The 15,104-nt window shown below is 36.3% G+C and overlaps 1 long non-coding RNA gene across 1 annotated transcript in view; it reads right to left on the bottom strand.

The window, feature by feature from the left end:
* Positions 1-14,494: 14,494 nt before the first annotated feature.
* LOC141378171 (uncharacterized) overlaps positions 14,495-15,104 on the bottom strand; it is a 4,885-nt gene continuing 4,275 nt past the window's right edge. Inside the window, exon 3 of the long non-coding RNA XR_012392020.1 lies at positions 14,495-15,104. This exon is cut by the window's right edge and continues 1,356 nt beyond it. This is a non-coding gene — a long non-coding RNA (uncharacterized lncRNA).

Genomic DNA, 15,104 nt, shown 5'->3' with positions numbered 1-15,104 from the left:
CCTGTTTGTATGGAGCCAGATTAGTCTCAAAGATAATACATTTACAAAATGAAATTCATACATCCACAACACAATTAGCATTTACAAAATCTATTCATAAATTTAAAACACGATTCAAAAATACAATCATAAATTCAAAAAGTACGCAAATCCAATTTGTAAATTCAAAACACAATTCAATAATACACAAATCCAATTTATTATCTCAAAACACAATTCAAAAGAATGCAAATCCAATTCATAAATTCAAAACGATTAAAAAATACACAAATAAAAAAGAATCAGAATAAAAAAGGTGGGCCGACCACGCTAGAAAACATGACTATTTTATGCATTGTGGAATATATTGCCTCATTCAAACAAATTTATAGGATGTCACTAAAATGTACAACGAAAGAAAGAAGGACCACACCAACTGCACCCCTGGCTAAACATAACAAACGAGTCAGTAAATTAAAATCTTCAACATTTAGATGCGATTTTCTTGTACTGATTAATCCTTTTTAATAAATACAATATTTAAAATGCAATATTACATAAAAAAAAACATTGTCAATTTTGAGAACAATGAGAATAATGCTCTTTGAGGTTGATTTTCACTCTTTGCATAATTTCCATCCATACTTCAACCATTGACCAACTTTTTAATCAATTTACTGTTCTGATCTCAAGCCGTGGTAAATAACTAAGAAAGCATCAATCTGAGGCCGCATTGTATGATGTCATCATTTACTGTAGACGTCTTACAAAGTATTTTACAGTATTTTAAAAATACAAAACTACAAGACACTATAGCTGCGTCCCAAATGGCACACTATACACTATGCACTCATGCACTATGTACTTATGCACTTACACACTCAACAGGAAAGTATATGTATGTAGTGTTGTCCCAAATGGCACACTAATGTTTTTTTACTAAGCGGAAATTCAAACCGTTTCCCTGATGACGTTTCACGGTTGCCAAATCATTGAAATAAATGACCAAACTATCAAATAAAACCTGCCGTGAGTATTGCCGCATTCACCATCGGGAGGCGCTATAATCACTCTCGTAGGAGAATTTTGCTTTCACCATCCAAAATAAATAAAGTTATTCAACATGTGCGTCCGATAGCTCCGCCCCTTCTGCTACATAAGCAAACCTGCGGTCGTTGAGTGCGTGAAGTGTCCATCATTCCACACTTCATTTTAGCGGCTGAATGAGTGCATCATCCGGGTAATTGAAGTGCACTTATTATTATTAGAGTTTTCAGTGTGACCGCACTACTTACACTATTTATACTACAAAATGGCGTAGAATAGTGCATAAGTATGCGATTTGGGACGCAGCTTATATTAATACAAAATATGAAGCCATTTTCATCAATTCTATCTAATACAAATGTATTTGAAATACGTATTTGAAATAATGAACCATCGACTTATCCAGTATATGTTTTACGCAGCGGATGCCCTTCCAGCTGCAACCCATCTCTGGGAAACATCCATACACTCTCATTCACACTCATACACTACGGACAACTTAGCCTACCCAATTCACCTGTATCGCATTTCTTTGGACTGTGAAAAAACTCACGCAAACGCGGGGAGAACATGCGTATTTGAAATACTTGTATCATAAAAACTGCCCATCCCTGATATTAATAATAAAAAGACTTAATTTTCCTGTGCACTTTCAAGAATAATTTTTTGTTGTTGTTGTTTTTGGCACAGGTTACATAAAGAACCTGTAACATTTAACTTTCTATTGCAAAAATGTTTATTTATTGGAAAAAGTTCCTTTTTAGGTTCTTGTTGGAATACTGAAGTTTATTTATAAACTAATTTCGAGAGCAGCACGTGCTTATGATTGACAGCAGCTGCTCCTCATTAGCTAAGGCATAATTATCCAATTAGACAATTCCTAAATCACTATAAATAACCAGAGTATCCCCCCCCCCCCCCCCCTCAATCCGTACTCCTCGCCTTTCCTTGTCAGGGCAGCATGTGGCCCAATGGTTAGCATTATTGCCTAACAGCAAGAATGTCACTGACTCAGATCTTACCCGGCCAAGTCGGCATTTCTGTGTGGAGTTTGCATGTTCTTCTTGTGTTTGCGTGGGTTTTCCCTGCGTTCTCTGTTTTTCTCCCACAGACCTAAAACATGTCACATAAGTAAATTGACAAAAATAAATCGATATCATAGACAAGCGTTGAATTCAGCATACACTCTTCAGCTATTCATAACCTACATTTACCATTATAAAGCATGGGAGTTCTCGAGATCCGTTTTCCGGATCGTTTGCGAAGTGTGATTGCGCTGAATCGGGCTCAGGCATGGTTCACCTGGCCGGCCCTGGCCTGGTTGGAAGGAGTGTGCCTAAGCGTGGTTCACTTGGGCTTTGGTGCGATATGCTTGTGTGTGAGTGCAAAACGTGCCTAAGCCCGAAACTGAAAGCGAGACGTGACTTTTAAGGGACTGTTTCATATGGATTAAATAATCATATTTACTGTTCAATGAACACAAACTGTCGTAGGTTAATAAAGACGCAAACCCCTCACTGCACAACAGCTGCACCTTCAGCAAACCTCCTAATTCCGGCACCACGAGGACTTCATGATTATCTTTCCAGCCTGACCAGCTAAGACCAGGCTGGAAATGGCTGGAAACCAGCCTGGAAGTGGCCAAAACCCCTCTAAAACCAGGCTGGTCGACCAGCTAAAACTAGCCAACCATCCTAGGCTGGTTTAAGCTGCATTGTTCAGCAGGGGTGTCACTGCATATCAAATGACTTAGGCCGTACTCACACTAGGTACAGTTGCCTCGAACCGGGCCAAAGCACGCTTGTCCCCCCTCCCGTCTCCCCCGACGGCCCGCGCTCACACCATATCGGGCTTCGGCACGTTTACGTCATCGCTGCTGCTCTGTTCTGTGAAGCGCTCTCTATGGCAAGCCTTTTTTAGCATTTAAATCTTTGTTCTGACTCCATAAATATATTTAGAGATATCTCTAATTATATTTTGACTAGTCATAATTATAATTCCACTACTCAGAATGACAATTAGAGATATCTGCAATTACAATTGTACTAGTACGAAATCAGATTGGAGATATCTGCAAATATATTATGATTTGTCATATTCCTCTATTGACTTCCATTGAAAAATATTTGCAGATATCTCTAAATGAGTTTTGATTAGTCACAATTGTAATTAGAGATATCTCTAACTGGGTTTTTACTAGTCATAATACATTTGGAGATATCTTTAATTCATCATATTTAGAGATATTTACAAATATATTTGAAGATATCTCTAATTAATTTACTAATAGTCGAATTACAGTTGTAGATATCTTATAATGGATTTTTGACTAGTAAAATCTAATTACAATTGTGACTAGTTAAAACTTATTTAGAGATATCTGCAAATATTTTTCAATGGAAGTCAATGGAGGAATATGACTAGTCAGTCATAATATATTTGCAGATATCTCCAATCTGACTAGTCGGATTATAATTATGACTAGTCAAAATATAATTATATCTCTAAATATATTTATGGATAGTCAGAACATGGTTTAAATGCTAAAACGGCTTGCCATACGCTCTCAACCAGTAGCACAGTGGAGATTTCTCTAGTTATATCGTTTCAGTCATTTGTTATGCAGTGACATGCAGTCAAATATTTTGCCAAACAGTCCTTAGGGATGCGGGGACACGCAGTCAGATATTTTACCGGACAGATCCGCCACTTTTGGCGCTCATAAACAGTCAAAGCTCTCGTGCTGCAGGAATAAAGAGGTCTGCTGAAGGCGCGCAGCTGACGTGCAGTGAGGAGTTTGCGTCTTTAATAAACGACGGCAGTTTGCGATCACTAAACAGTAAGAATGATTAATAAATCCATATGAAACAGTCCCTTAAAAGTCACGTCTCGCTTTCAGTTTCGGGCTTTGGCGCGTTTTGCACTCACACACAAGCGTACCGCGCCGAAGCCCAAGTGATCCGCGCTCAGGCACACCTCTTCCAACCGGGCCAGGGCCGGCCAAGTGAACCGTGCTTGAGCCCGATTCAGCACACTCACACTTCTCAAACGATCCGGGAAACGGGCCTGGGCACGGTACGGATGGCATAGTGTGAGTAAGCCCTTAAAAGATATAAATAAAAAAATCTTCCACTGTGCTGAGCGAAAGCGCTTACTGAACAGCGCATCATTGATGGCGTGAGCATGCCCAGGCCTGAATGTAATGTGAGTGCGGGCCGTCAGGGGAGATGGGAACTGTAGGGACAACTGTGTAGTGTGAGTACACCCTCAGACTCCCCTCTCGCCCTGCAACGAGGGGAACCCCAGGCTTGGGGATCTCACGAGTTCAGGGCTCTCTCCCAGGACAGCATGCCAAACAAGCTTTATAATCAATCAGCAGCTAAGGGCGAACTCTTGAAATGTTCTTTAAAATGTTCTTCACAATATAAAAAAAGGTTTTTTAAATAAACTTTGGTTTCCCAGGCACTTTTAATGATGAGAGTGTGGGAGCTGAGGTGCTTCTTGTGGCTTCACACAGAAAAAACGTTGGAAGCTATTTTTAGGAGTGTGATTTATAATGACATTTTTTACACTTCATCAGATTTCTCTAGTATATCTGAATGTAGATGCTAAGCTTAACTCCTACTCAGGTGGTTATAAACTTTAGGAAATTTTCTCTTCTCTTCAACAGAATTATTCTGAACAATGTTGAAAAACACAGCCATTGACAAACTTAATGGGTACATAAAATACAATGGAAGTGTAAGGCATTTTTTCAGCACTCTACAGTATATCTTTCACTGTGTTCAACAACAGGTTTGGAACAAGTGGAGGATGAGAAAATGAGGACAGAATTTACTTTGTTGGGTGAACTATCCCTTTAAAGCAAGACAGGCAGGATGGCCTGAGCGTTTATGAGCTTTAACCTGATGAGTTGTGCTTTCCTTTGAGAGGAAACAGTTGTTATTGTGCGTTGAGCTGTTGTGTGTGTTGTGGAGGTTCTCATGATTGTGTCTCTTGTTGTTATTTGTGCTAGTCAGCCCGTGGAGTGTCAGCAGTCATTTCTGGTCACAGGAAACAGACCTACCTCAGATAAGCATCTCAGCTCCATAATGCTGCTGCTGCAGTCCGTGTGAACATGTGTGTGTGTGTGTGTGTGTTTTGGAAATATCACATCTGTCCGAAACACCCCTGTTTCACACCCCCAGGAAAGAAAACAAGAGCAGCAATTGGGATGGGCAATTATAACTGTATGGACAATAAATACAGTTCACTATTGTATTTACACACAACATCTTGATCTTTTTCCCATTTCCTCTCCTTCACAAACACTCTTTTCACCTTTGTTCATCTCTGATTGACAATGTGCAAAAAGATTACAAAAAAGACAAGGAGAGATATTGAGATTGTTGATAAAAAGAGAGGGAAAACAAACGTTTATCAAGGATCTTCTACACTCTCTTCCAAAGCACAATACGCATAGTGTTTTCATCTTGTTTTCATCTTACATAGTGAATTCATCTTTCTTGTGTTTCCTTCACTTCTGTATCATTCATCCACACCAATGTTTAGTGCTATTGCCATCTCATCCTCCATTGTCTGGACTTTATGAAGCGTGTTAGCAGAGTAAACTCAAGGTTATCGGTTTCTCAGAAAGGGCCTTAATCTTCTTGTTCTCACATGTTATGTATTTATACTGTATCTTGACTCATAGCTTGCCTATACCGCAGCAGTTGTGTTTATGTTGAAGGTTGTGATCAAGTCACCCTGTCTTCCCACAAACATGGAAAAATCTAGAGACTTTATTCTCTCAGTTAATCACATTCATCCACATTATTCATTCAACTTTATTTCATCATCCACTAAATTGACTTAGGACTTTTACAGTTTATGACAGTCGATTTAAAAAAGTGTTTTAAATCTACAAATTTCATTTCGGGATTTTTAAAATGTATATTTATAAAGAAATATAGATAACACTACAATAAGAGTACATGAATAATGATATATTAATATGTAAACTAAACATTACTTTATTATAAATGAATGATGGTGTACGCTAATCATGGACTTTTAATGTTAACTACAATATGAGTCACAAGATGTGTGAATAATGGCTACCTTAATTACTTGTTAGTTCATGTTGTTAATTAATGTATTAATTAACAACTGAAGTTTAAGCTAAATGTAACCAACATGAATTCATGAGCTGTTTATGTATAATTCTGTCATGAATTTACTTGAAGGGGATCATCACCATTAACTCATCCTTAAGCCTGGTTTATACTGGACGCGTCCGCTTATTTTTTTTATTTTAATTTTTTTTTATTAAAGAATGCAAATATACAACCACAATCAGGAGATCGATATAAGAGACATACAAAGGAGAAAAATACAAGTTACATTAGCTGCAGAAAGAGAAAAAAAAAAAAGATTAACAAAACAAAGGAAGGGGTGAATAAATTACAATTGTATAAAAGTGTAAGAAATTAAATTAAGAGCATTGGGAAAGCGTTCCACCTCAAATCAGAGTCCGTAGACAATTCTGACTATATTTCAAGGCTATTCGGAAAGATTTGAGCAGTGAGTCAACTTCAATCAGAAAATGTCGAAAAGTAGGGACTGAAGCCATGCATTTTTGCCTATGTATAAAAAAATTTCCAAACAAGATAAAAAAGTTGAAGATAAATTCTTTAGATTTATGTGAAGATTCTGTGTAATAACAAACAATTTCTTTTAAACTAAAAGATTGTGCAAAGGTAGGAGGGGTGTTTAAATAACGATAGAGCTCAAACCAAAATTTCTGAACAACGCGTCCGCTTATTTGCTTGAGTGCGCATGGCGAATGTGACGTCATCGCGCAGTTTGCGGAGGTTCGCTTTGGGTGCGCGCGGCATGATTTCGGCTGCCGGTGCGCACAGCATTTTTTGAGACTCGAGCGAACAGTGCACGGGGCGCCGCACCTGATTTGAGTTCATTATGAAACACTGAAGAGATTTTGTCTGAAACAGTGGGACTGTACAAACATCTTTATGACCCGTGATCAGAGAGATTACCAGATGATCAATAATTCTTGGCTAGAAATTGCAACAGCTATGGGTAAGGAGAAAGTTTTTGGGAAAAGGTTTGGAAAAACCTGAGGGATAAGTTTATTAAAAACAAAAGAGGCCATGGCAAAAGTGGAGACCAGGTACACAATTAAAGAAATATGTTTTTGCACCAGTCATAGGTTTGATGTATTTTGTTTAATTTTGAATTTAAAACAATTTAATAGTAACAAAACTGTAATGAAGTCACAGAATTATTTTTGATAACTGGAAAGGAATATTTAAACCTATCGGTTTACAATATACTGATGCCTTGTTTTTCCAGGCTTTATTTGTGTAATCACGTTGGATCATTATTGCCTTTTTAGCATAAGAGACAGAAACTAGCCAGACAATAAAGTGTGAATTGTGGAGCGGGCTAAATCTAAAAAACATCTGTATTTTTAAGTAAGTGTAATTTTTTTGCTTTTATTTTGGCGATAATAAAACATTTATTTGTAGAGCAACACATGTTCTGCTGTTATTAACATTTTAATAAATAGGTATAACTGTGAGAGATATGAACAAAAGCAAGTGATGACCAATACTTATTTGCTAGAAATAGCAACAGCAGTGGGAAAGGAGGAAAGTTTATGTTAAAAAGTTTGGAAAAACCTGAGGGATCAGTCTGTTTATGGCAAAAGTAGACACCCAGGTACACAATTACAGAATATGTTTTTCCACCAGTCATAGCTTTTACACTAATGTATGTTTGTGGAGCGAGCTAAATCTAAAAAAATAACATCAGTATTTTTTTAGAAAGTGTAATTTTTTTTGCTTTTATTCTTGCCATAATAAAAATATATTTGTAGATCAACTCATGTTCTGTTGTGATTAATATTGTAATAAACTTTAAATAGTAAAACGAGATATGAGCAAAAGCAAGTGTTGGGTTCAGGTTTGATTAAAATAAATCTTGAATGGTTATAAAATGCTTATAATCATTAAAATAATGTATAAAAACAATAAAAAGTAATTAGTTTAAAATATTGAACAATATTATGATATGACAGAGTTCCGGAAACTTCCTACTTCTCTGTTTATCCGTCTGATTTTATGGTGGGTTTTCTTTTGACCACCCCCTGTTGTTTTAAAGAATATCACAATGGCGAACGCAGCACGTATAAAAGCCTCATCATTTTCGCGATGTGTCGGCAGGCAAAAGTAGAATTCCAGCTTTACCAACTCATGATCTCCTGTGTTTATACTGTTCATGCTGATGTTGACAGAACACTTCTCTATTGTTATTCAGTGTAAACGCACTAGACGGATGTGCATAAAGAGTTCATGAGTAGTTAAGAATGTTCAAATGAGTTCATGATGGTTAAATTAAGCAAAAACTAAGGTGGAAATTAATACATTAATTAACAAACAATCATGTTCTAACATGAACTCTTGTGACTCATTTTGTAGTTAAAGTTAGTTCATGATTACTGCACACATTAACTCACCATTAGTGTATAATAATGTTTAGTATACATATTAATACAACAGTATTCAAGTACTGTTATTGTGAGGTGTTTCTGAAATATATTAAAAGAAAAAAATAGCTAAGTTAATTTTGATTCGTTTTAAAGTGAAGGTACTTTATCTATTGTATTATATAAATGGTATTTAGAAATGAGCTTACAGTAAAAAATGTCTGCCGAACTGCTGCAAACAATTTATTTGTGTTAAATTTAAACAAACAAATTAAATTTAATACTGTTCAGCTTAATTTGTTTGTTTAAATTCAGACCAAATAAATGGTTTACAACCACTAACGTAAAAAAAAAATTAGATTAAATCCAAGGAATCATCTTTGAATATTTTTTTTTTCAGTGTAAGTAAGCACATTTCTTCAACAGATCTATTCACGTTAGTACTATTGCCTCAGATTGTCTGTTGATGATTCAGTATAGATGCTTAATACTGTTGGTGTTAGCAGCCTTGAGCTGTGTGCACTTTCAAACAGATATGTTAGGTTTTTTTTTTTAATGAATTAATACTGAGGCACTGCTGGTCTCCAAAGTAATTTAAAATAAGTCAGCATGAAGCAGAAGCTGTGATAATTCTACAGCTTCTTGAACAAAAACATGTTTAGAAAGGCTTGTTCTTTTCCATCTATGGTTAATTGAAGGATTGTGGATTCCTATTGCTGTGATGTCATTTAAGTGACCCTCATGTCATTTGACATATCATCAGAGAAGACATGTTTTGCGAATTGGATGGGAAATTATTTTGATGACAGATAATTACAGCACACACAAAATAATAATAATAATAATACTAATAATAATAAGCACAGATTAATAATGTATAAATAATGCATAATTCAAAATAAAGAAACATTTAGCATTCTCAGTGTATTGCATCTACATGATATGCACGTCATGATCTTGTCAAGTACGATGCAATGCTGGATTAACACTTTTGCAGAACCTGGAACATTATTTTTGTTCGAAAAAGTTGTTCATACCTATTCCCTGCCCCTAAACCTAACCATTACATTAAATTATTCCCAAAATTAGAGGGGAATTTGTTGCAAAATAGGCTCATTCTGAAAACGTAGGCTTATATACATTTCTGGAGATCGCGAATTATGTAGCCAGGGGTATGTATGGCTGCATTTCATCTTTAAAATAAACACTATAGGGCAGTATGACACTTTTACTTGTCTAACTTACCAGCAGACCGATTACCTCCATATAAACAGCTTTTCCGCTGTCACCAGTTTGTCCGGTGTGGTTAGAAATCGGGTCCCCCCTGCAATCGAGTCTGCTTAGGACCCGAATGGATCGTCTGCGTTGAATGCATGATCAAAAACTATTGTACTTCTTCACATTACAATCATATTTGGTGCTTTTTTGTAGTCTATTCTCAGTCTTGACATTTTAACAGCACTAACCATATTAGTACCATTAATATCGGTAACTACAAGCCAAAGATATACATAGTTAAAATAATTAAAACGTTTGTAAACGTTAAATGATGTCTTTTTGATGTTTATATGTATTTATATGTAACATTATTTACATACGAAGTTGTAGCACGTCATAGGTTATCTAAAATAAAAGCTTTACACATGCCTTAAGTTGTACATCAGTATACGAAATACATAATTTAAAATAGTTTTATGTCATTATAACGTTCTTTTAAATTACATAAATGAGATTTCACTGCATTTATTTGTATACACTGTATATATTGTAATCAGGCGCTACAAACTATACCTATTACAATTCCAGTGAACCAATAGGATCCTAGGCGGACCCAATTGACAGTGGGGACCCGATTTCTCATGACACCGGCAACTCAACATGTACGTCGACAGACTTGCGATGCTGAGAGGAATTGACTTTGACAACGGCGTTTGAGTCTGGTGAAGAACGGTTCCAGAAGGCAGGTAAGACAAAAGCTGAAAAATAAAATAAACAAGTATATAACAGGGAGAGAATGTGGTAAAATCTGAAAACTTAAAATAAAATCAGGGGGCTTTTCTTTTTCTGGATTGCTTTTTAAAACAATGCGTCGGGTTTAGGGAAGGGTGTGGGTGGGTCAATCAGCGCTTTTTTAAACCCTATTGGTTGGGTTTAGGGAAGGGGGTGGGTGGACCTATAGGTCGATTGGTCAGTCAGTAGACAGTCAGGCGCGAATGACACTCGAGAGAGACTTTTGAGATCTAAAAAAAGGGTACACAGCAGCCTCTGTTGGATTCATGAAAACATAAATACTCCTAGGGACGTATTTTGCTCTCTCCAGAAATGTATATAGGGGTACGTAATCAGATTGAGCCTGGGTTGAGAATAATAGTTAGGTAACAATCACGTAGAAGAACATAAACCTAACTGTAAGCCTAAGCTTAACATAAACTGTAAACATATGCCTTAATTTTGATTGGCTGATTGGAATGTTGTTCCAGGATCAACGTAAATGTTAATCCAAGAACACGTCCTACTTGATGAAATCAGGTTGGCTTACACGATGTAAGAGTGTCAATGCTTTTCTGTTGTTTACAAGTCAAACACAATGTTTTTGTGCCCATATCAAATTAGGTTTACAATAGAGATTAGATATAAATAAAAAGTATATTAAACGCTTATTAGGTAGCTAATGTTATATGTGATAAGAAATTTGCTCCTTCAACATAACTCATGTAAAAATAATAAAAAAAAAAACAGGCCAGTTCTAATTAAAATATACAAAAAATAAGCAATTATACTAAACATCATAATATTTTAAGTGATTAAAAATGCAGTGGCGCAGTAGGTAGTGCTGTCGCCTCACAGCAAGAAGGTCGCTGGGTCGTTGGTTCGAGCCTCGGCTCAGTTGGCGTTTCTGTGTGGAGTTTGCATGTTCTCCCTGCGTGGGTGCTCCGGTTTCCCCCACAGTCCAAAGACATGCGGTACAGGTGAAATGGGTAGGCTAAATTGTACGTAGTGTATGAGTGCATATGTGGATGTTTCCCAGAGGGTTGCGGCTAGAAGGGCATCTGCAGCGTAAAAAAAACTTGCTGGATAAGTTGGCGGTTAATTCCGCTGTGGCGACCCCGGATTAATAAAGGGACTAAGCTTACAAGAAAATGAATGAATAAAGTATTGTTTAGCTGAATGAAACAGCAACGTGTCTTCTAGTTTAACTTGATAACAGTCCTTATTTTAGTAAAATGTTGAATAAAATAATAAGTAACCTCATTGTCTTTGATTGTTCCATGTAAACCTGTCTTTCTCAGTTACAGTATTATAGAGGAAATAATAACCCCCCCTCTTCTGTCCCTTAACCCCACAAGTTCAGTGTCCCTGTCGTTCTTTATGAGCTGATCAGCATTTAAAATCGCAGTGACAGACAGATGCTGCTGGAGTAACACTGTGCTGCTTCAGAATCTCCTCCTCCTCCCTCCATTTCACTGTTAATGAAGGAACACAATACTCATGTCCTGAGCCACACTGCTTGTTCTCAGAAATTACAGCTCTGAGTACACTTTAAAACGGAGGTGTTTAAATATATATAGCATGCACTGCACATTGTAAAACCCAAGAGTACTGCTGAACTGTCAAGTTATGTAGGAAAGAAGGCCTCTCTTTATCTGTTGGCCTCCAAGTGGAGTGAAGCACGCAAAAGTGACGGATCTGTTAGCATAAGGGACTGAAGTGATTCTTTATCGTGCATCACACTAAACACTTTCACAATTGGACTAGACATTGTTACGTGTGGCGTTTGCTCCTGATTAGGAATATATCTTTCAAAGCTGATATTGTTTTGTTCTGTACTTTTCAGTTTTGTTGGTTGATCTGATGACATGAGGCTTTCATGCGGAAGGAAGTGGATCCTTGCTTGCTCTCTCGCTTCCTCGCTAACCACAGTCTCCGCCGGCTTTGTTGTTACCTTCTCACTTCTCACTACTTTCTATTTGGACTTTAGTTTGGAGTGGGAAGTAAGTCCCAACATGCGTTTGTTTGGTTGTTTATTTGATATGCTGTTGGGCTCTCCATATCTATTGTTTGGATTGTTTTGTTGAGTAGTTTGTGTTCATAAATTAGGTTAGAGAACTTTGGCCGTTATTTGCTTGTGTTATACGTTTCTTTATAGCTATGAGTCTTATTTAATCTAGGGACATACAGACATACAATTCAAAAGATAAGAGCCATACTAACAAGGGATAATGTACATCTAGGCTGTTGTTCGCTCAGAATAAAGCCTGACAGGCGGAAGGACTTTATTCTGTGAAAATAACTGCCTGGACGTACATTATCTTAGTTATTACACAGCTTCTTGACACGAAAAGAAACAATTAGACATAAAACATTGATTTGAGCTGTTATAACTTCTCTTTGATTAAATGTGAAGCCTGCAGAAAGAGAAACAGCTGAATGCAGGCCAAACTAACATATTCAGTCACACGGTGGCGCCAAACAGTCAAGAGAGGATAAGCATATAAAAATGTATTTGAATATACTTGTTGACAGTCAAAATGATTCGATTAGTTTTAGCAGTTGTTATCTGGGAATAACATACCTTGGGTATAGAATTTTATGAGCGACCTTGAAGCTACTCAGAATCAAGTAGCTAATATAGAAAACTCTGTATTATGTCGACATGACGTCAGATTGATGTTGTACCCCAACATCATGGGGAGGTTGCATTTTATTTGGAAATGAAAATTGGGTTGATGCAGAACTCAAGATCAGCCCAACGGCAACATCCAACCTAAAGTCAATCAAATATCATCGTCTAATGAAGTTACAGCTTGACATGTGTGGACGTTACACATATGACATCTATCAGACGTTGGATTTTGGTTGCCATAGCTGATGAATAAATGTCAGCATTTGATGTTAATATGACGTTGGTTTAAGATGTTGGCTTGACATTGGATTTTAGTTACTTTCCAACACAACCTAATATCAATGTCACTTAATGTCATTAAAATAACGTTGTTCTTAGACACTGGCTAGACATAAAATTTTGGTTATTTGACATCATAACCTATATTTAACCGAATATTATATGTCTTTGTTGTGTCCCTGCTGGAAATGTACTCAAATTGCAGCCTTTTTTTGTGGTAGTTTGGCACTGTTATTCAAGTAAACCAGACATTTAATTGGATCAGAAAAATAAACCAAATGTAATTTTTTTTAGCAATGAATTCAAATAGCTTATTTTCAACAAATGTTATTCAAGTATTCTGGACGTTTGGAACACAAAAATGCATTAATGTAATATATATTTTACCAGGGATGCATGGTGAAAGCAAGGACAACATATTTCAATTGTGTATCTATTGCACATGAAACCTTAAATGAAAATAAGTAATGCTTATTACTATAAATAGTAATCTGTTAAACATTACATTATGTTGTAAATATGTTGCTAATGATAATGACAAACAAGCATTTAATGTTGTTTAATTCTTTTACGTTACAACCTGCATCTTTGCTGTTATGGCAAATGCTGCCCAGTGATTTAATGTTTCTAGAATCATGGTTTCACTTGCCTTCTTTCACATTAGCCGATCATTTGGCATAAAAAGTGGCTTAGATGAAAAGGAAAGGCCTCTAGATCAGTGTTTCTCAACTGGAGGGTCGCGACCCAAAAGTGGGTCGCAGGAACATTTTCAGTGGGTCGCAGAGTGTGTGGTCAAAAAAACAACAAATGTTTAATTTTTAACCTATTTTGCTTAAATAAGACTTTTATTTTGAAATGCGCGAGCGATAACTGTACCGTTTGACATGTGAAATTTCATTTAATTATAGCAACGAATATGTCAAAGCGCAAGTACGACCCCGAATATGTAAAGTATGGATTTACATATATTGATGACAAAAAAGGCTTAAAACCTCAGTGTGTCATATGTGGTGATGTGCTCTCACAAGAGCACTTTTAGAAACCAAACATTTGTGTTTTTTTCTTTTGTAATATTTTTTATAATGTGAGACATTTTGTCAAATGACAATAATAAAACTTTGTTTATTTGTAAGTCTTGGTGATTTTCTTATGATTTATCTGTCACTTCTTGTGTATGTTAATAAATAAATACAAATTAATTATAATTCCTAAAATTATATTATAGTCCCAAAAATTTGGGCCGCGGGTTGATGACCATTTAAAAATGTGGGTCCCATGGCCAAACCAGTTGAGAACCACTGCTCTAGATTACGCTTATTTTACCAAAATAAAATATGATCATGCCTTGATTTTTAATTATTTAATTAGGACAGTAAGGTCTGACTTTGCTTAAACAACAGTCTTGTCACTTAACAGAAATATTGTACAGTATAGAATATGAAGTCATGGTGCAGTGGAAAAACAATTAATATTGTGTATGACTCCATTGAGCTTGGAGTACTGCATACATACATCTCTGCAATGACTCAAATAACTTATTAATAAAGTCTTAAAAAGTAAATAGCAAAGAAAGCATTAATGCAGGAGTTCGTTAAGATTCTTTGAATTCATTTTCAATGAATCCTTCATCTTACCCTAGACATGCTCACTAATGTTCATGTCTGGTTACTGGGCTGGCCAATCCTGGAG

Source organism: Danio rerio, chromosome 16, assembly GCF_049306965.1.
Source record: "Danio rerio strain Tuebingen ecotype United States chromosome 16, GRCz12tu, whole genome shotgun sequence".
Classification (NCBI taxonomy): domain Eukaryota; kingdom Metazoa; phylum Chordata; class Actinopteri; order Cypriniformes; family Danionidae; genus Danio; species Danio rerio.
Note: the sequence above shows the minus strand (reverse complement) of the source record. Positions and strands in the feature narration are given on the sequence as shown.